Here is a 5767-nt window from a genome sequence, read left to right as displayed (position 1 = left end):
ACTGGACGATTTTGTAGCAATTCGGTACAAATTCGCAGGAGGTGGAGGGCCATTCAACATTTGCCCTCCCGCCGGAGGAAAACTTTGGCTACGTGCCGAATGGCAATACATGTACAGATATGTTATCGATCTGCCTTATAATGCTGGTAAATATCATTGCTCAGTTGGTCAATTGCATGAGAATATTTTTTGCAGCGCTGAGTGGCGCGTGGCGCACTCGGGAGCTGTCACAGCCCTGTTCGGCAGTGAACGCACCGGGCTAGATAGCGCTACACCCAAACACGGAAACGGCATCTGGTCCACCTTGTGCATGCACGATCGGCACCAAAAACATGAAAGCTGAAAGCAAGCATAAAGCGCTGGCCAGACTTGTTTTATGTTGCATCTACGACTGTAGTGACAACATCACCCATCAGTGATCATGGTGCCACCGGGATTCGAACCCGGACCGAAGGTCTTGACCATTCGGTCGCTTCACTTGGATGGTCGCCGCTGCGAGCGTCGCTATTTCATGTCACCTACGACGCGAGTTTGAGCATCTGAGCGGCACGAGGAGTTTAACGGATGGTGGCCGGCCTTTGCCGTCAAAATGCATTTAATGCGCAGAAGTCAAAGTCGCTGGCACCCGCCTGATTACGACTTTGCTTAAGACAGTGATTTTTCAACCTTTTTACGTTAATTTTCCAGTGAAGTTTGTAGACTTGTGATTTGAAACCGGAAAACAACAACGAAGGTCAGTTGACATAGGCCATGCGTACTTTTACCTCGTGTAATATCAGGATCATACAACCGGCTCATAAGTCTAGAAAAGTATTCTACACTGCGATTGCATTCCGGCAACATAATTCAAATCCCATTATTTGATTTGCCATTTCGCTGGGTCCTGAATATTCCATGCCAGCGAAAACATAGGTCAGAATTTGTGCTTTTTCTACCACAGCATATATTTTTGGCTCAGTACATATGATGCATGGCAGTATATGCAACAACATCACATTTCCGTGAGCAGCTTTCTGCAGCGGCTGCCTGGATTGTCTTCTTTCTTCACTCACAAATGCGTTGGCCACGTCGCCATTGCCCCCCCCCCCCCCCCCCACACCGAGAGCATCATATTTCCTTTTACAAGAATCCTTAGTCCCCTGGTTGAGAGCGTTTGAAGCAAGGTGATGTTATCAAAATACGGATCTGTGTGTTTTCATGCAGGTCTTACGGGCATATCAATTACGTCATAAAGGAAAATTTCGGTTATAGAGCAGGCATTTGAGAAACTGTAAGGCTGCAGTGCCACCTGGACACCACTGATCTTGCTACGTACTCGCACGATGACATTTCGGCCTTGTAGATAACGACCTCCCGTTAAGAATATGTGCCAGTGGATCATTTCGCACGGTAGTTGCTAAAATATGTGAAATTACGCAATGAAAACCCTCGAACTGAAACACATGGTCGTAATCACATATGTGCATCTACCCACATGCAAAATAATTATCAGCTTGGAAATCAGTCCCAAGGGACATCATGGGGAAGTGGTTAGCGCCTTGGACACCTACGTAGGGGGCCGGGTTCGAATCCAGGTTGAGCAGTAGCCCCTAAGCATTAATATAATCGGTGCATTTATTTGCGCTTGACAGAAGGGATGTGACATGCGTCGTGTTCCCTAAAAATGAAATCGAGCGACTCCAAGGTGTCCAAAACTGGTTTTTGTTATCGCCCACAGGCCGTCAGCAAGTGCTGAAGCCCATCGCGGAAGCCGGCAGAAGTCAGGCTCCCGACCTGTATATCTTACTTTATTGCAACGGATTACAGTTAATGTACAAAAAGACGTGCAGACTGCGAATGACATGGTAAGTATTCGTCGTAAGGACACGCTGAGTTTGCACTTGAACTCGTGGGTTGTTACCGGTTGTAATACGGTCGCGAGTTATTGACTGGCGGCTGCTCTTTCTGATCAAAAGCGAACCATCGATTTCGTCGAGGGAAAGTGGGGGGAAAAGGAAACTGGCATCATTTGATAGGAAAAATGCAGGCTTGCATTCGTTACAGGTGCAGACCAAGCTGGGCGTAAATGTCACCCTTTACTGGAATTTCCCGATAGCATATGGTGAAATATTGCTATATTTACATTGTGTTTTGGGCTAGAAACACGTCTTGGAAAAATGGAGACAGGGGGGAGGGCTGACCATTTTTTTGGCACAACACGCTCAGGTTGAAATCGAGGGAGGTATGGACCCTATGCCTATTTTAGAGCTCAAAGTCATCTACAGAGCACAGGACCAGCTAGACAGGAAAATAATCGTTATTGCCACTAATTGCTATTGTTAACTACTATTCTCATAAAAAGTCGGTGACCAAGTATTAACACACGGGGCTTATCATGGCCGAATATGCGAACGTGATATGTGGCTTTATGTGTGATGTGTGCAAGCTTAAAATCGTTTACGTATGTAAGTGATGTCTGACGCGTGATGTGCGGTGCCTGTTCAATTGAAATCGCTTTCATGTATAATCGATGTGTGATATGTGTTGCCTGTTTATTTGCACTCGTTTGCACGTTGGTGAGTGATGCCTATTTGCTTGAGTTCGTTGGCATGTACTCGTATTTTCGCGTATTTTAGATGTTAAGTATGCACTGTATCGTCGTAATGGCTGGCAATTACTCTTTGTTTAATTCCCTGAATACTGATGTCCTGTAAAAACTGTGGCTCGCTGTTTCAAAAAAGCCTGAAAAATAGAGTACGATCATCGGCAGGCAATTTTAAATTCACTTCCGCCCAAGGCCATGTAATAAGATATGATCATCCGGGGATCCGGCACTTTCCCTTCACTATTACAGTGACGTCACAAAGTCGCAGCCTGGCATCACCGTTCCGCCTGCATTATCTTCGCGTTTGCTACACCGGTGCACCTGCTAACAAATGTATCTGGTGATCGCCACAGGACGCTTCAAGAAGTACTATGAAGAAATATGAAAGGGGCATTTTTGGCCACGCTGGGTGTATAACAGCGAACATGGGCCTTGGAACCGGGAGCGTGTGTGCCATGGCATTCCCACTTGCTGAGGATGCCAAGTATTGAGTCTACGGCGATGTACTGAAGTTGGCCAGCCTGCAGCTGCTTGAATGCAGGCTGGTGAGCCTGTCCAAGGTCCAGCCACTGCCAAAGGAGGAGCTGACCAGCACCAGGATAATCATCCGAACTGTCGCGCTGAACTTCAACACTATACATCATGACGCGCCGGGTTGCACTGGTGTGCGATGGAGGGAGTTTCAGACGACGGAAGTGGTGTGCTGCCTGGTAGAAAATAGCACATTGTGGACATTGCACATTGCATCAACTATGACACGAAGCCTCCGAAGGTCGTGACACGTGGCGTTAATTAAGAAAATATCCGTCACGCCGTGCAGCCAGTTCATCGAACACACGTATGACTCATAATTCACCGTATTTTACTGAAACGATTCTTGCGCCCAGCATACATTTCATTGTGCACACTTGGCGAGGACACAAAGCAAAGCAGGGAGGGGGGGGGGGGGGGCGAAGAACACAGGTATGTATTTTTCAGCTTAAATCTAGAGTTATGCGACATGATAACCAGTCTGAAAAACCCAAACGTTTATCTGCGAAGGAACCGTCTATGCCTCAGACAGACACACAAGCATGCAAGACAAAGAAGGCATGAGGATGCTCACTTAAGGTCACTTACGTATGCTCACATAAACACAACGATGTTCACTTAACGCTGTCCACCTGATGTCGTACCTGTTTGGCTGCGCGCCTGGCAGCAGCCCGCTCAGTCCCAGCCTGATTAAGCTATCTGAGGCGCAGATAGATGCGCGTCCTCGCCAGCTTCCGAGCAATCCTCTTGCCCAGCGCGGAACTTTCCCAGCAGGAGCTTTGTGAGACGGTTGACGACTGCCAATGTCTCAGTCCATGCCTCGGCCCATCACTAGCTGGAACACGATCTCGAAAGGCTTAGATTTATCATGATTGACCACCGCCATGAACCAGGAAAGCAGGTTAAGCGAGGGTTTAACAGGGCAAATATGGCGGTAAAAATAGGTTCCGTGCTTCAAATCGTCTCCTTCATTTCCTCTGAATTGTTCACTCTTGGGTGCATATCAAACATGTTTGGGCGGCTAGCGAATTAATTCAATTTATGTATGAAATACGTACAAGCTTGCAGTTGGAGAATCTTGCAGAGGAATTGGTCAACATTTTAAGCAACAGATGGTACCTCTAAAGGCAATCCAAAAGAAAGGAAAAATAAAGTGGTATCGCACTCGTATGATACCAAGAAAAATAAAAGCAGATAAATAAATATAAAGACTGGCGCTTTTCTGGCAACATTTGGTAATCAGCTGATTTGACTTAAAATCTGCTGAAATAAGTGTTCAAATGGTGCTATTTATCTTGTAAATTTAAGTTGAAAAACATTTCCTGAACCCTTCAGTCCTGCATTTCGGGAGGGATGCAATTTAGTGGTCAAGTTTCCTGGGGGAAAATAATTACGTGGAGTAAAATTCTCTACCAGGCCTTGCTGGCGTTTGCACCAGGCTCTGCTTTCGCGGTATGGTGGTGAGACGAAAAAACAGGGGATGCGTGAAAACAATGCATTTGGCACACAGCTACCTATTGCAATGCATTTTGTGAACAAACCAAACTTAATGCATGCAAGCAGCTGGAGTCGTTGGGGTTCTTGGGCTTGGAGGTACCTGGCGCCCTTGCTCTGTGCATACATAGACATGATTCAGATGTAGGTGAGGCAGGACATAGCCACTAGGTGTCCAGGTTCTGTGGAGCTTCGTTTATGCTTGGGTGGTTTCAAGTGAGCTCGGTTTTGGATGACATCTGAAAACCTCAGAAAGGGAAATAGGGGGTTGGCATGTGCGAATAGACAATGCCAAGCAGGAGTGAAAAATTCACGTAAAATATGGGGAAAATGAGTGAAAAATTCGTCCTCATAGGGTGTTGCTTTGCACCCAAAGTCGGCAATTCTAGGACACTGGAGCCGCCCACCCGACCAATTTCTCAAGCTGTGATGATGACTTCCTGCTTCGGTCATTGTTTCCATTGAGGCATGTTGCCGGAATATCAACCCATTTATATATTTATTCTCTGTTTTTTTCTCCGAGGAATAAGAAGGCTATTACTTCTGTCTTACATAACAAAGGGCATACTTATCTAGAACATGGGCTACCTTATACATAAAGGTGACCTTATGATACAAAAAGCGGACCTCTAAATGTGAAAAGGAGCCTTCTGAGCCTGATTTATTACATGCCAGCTCAGCTGTGGAGCCTTTTGACCTAAATTTTGATAAACTACGAGGAGCTTTCACCTTTCTCGTTGTGGGAAAACGGGAAAACAGAAGATAAAATCTGTGTGCTGTGCCGCCCTTGCGTGAAATCGCATCCAAACTTGCCGTAACCTCTGATGAGACATTCATTGCAACTTTTCCTACACCAAGCGACGCGTGTCTCGCATTTCTGGTTCTTTAGTAGCGACATTTTTTAGGAACACTGGTCTAAGGCCGCCGCGGGCGGCGGACGGCAACCGAGGAGTCGGCAGGCCACGTGATGCGGCTCGATGCTGTTGCATTACCGAACCGATAGATCATTATGGTATGCTACAAACACACACAACTTCTTTTAAATCTACTTAGATTTAAGGAATTGTACACGTGGGCTCTATTTAGATAGGTGGTATGATATCGCTAACATCACATCGGCATGTAAAACTATGCATTTCAATGTTCAGGAAAAAACAC

This window comes from Pollicipes pollicipes, unplaced genomic scaffold (assembly GCF_011947565.3).
Source record: "Pollicipes pollicipes isolate AB1234 unplaced genomic scaffold, Ppol_2.1 Scaffold_1600;HRSCAF=1878_pilon_pilon_pilon, whole genome shotgun sequence".
NCBI lineage: Eukaryota > Metazoa > Arthropoda > Thecostraca > Pollicipedomorpha > Pollicipedidae > Pollicipes > Pollicipes pollicipes.
This window is presented reverse-complemented; position numbering follows the sequence as displayed.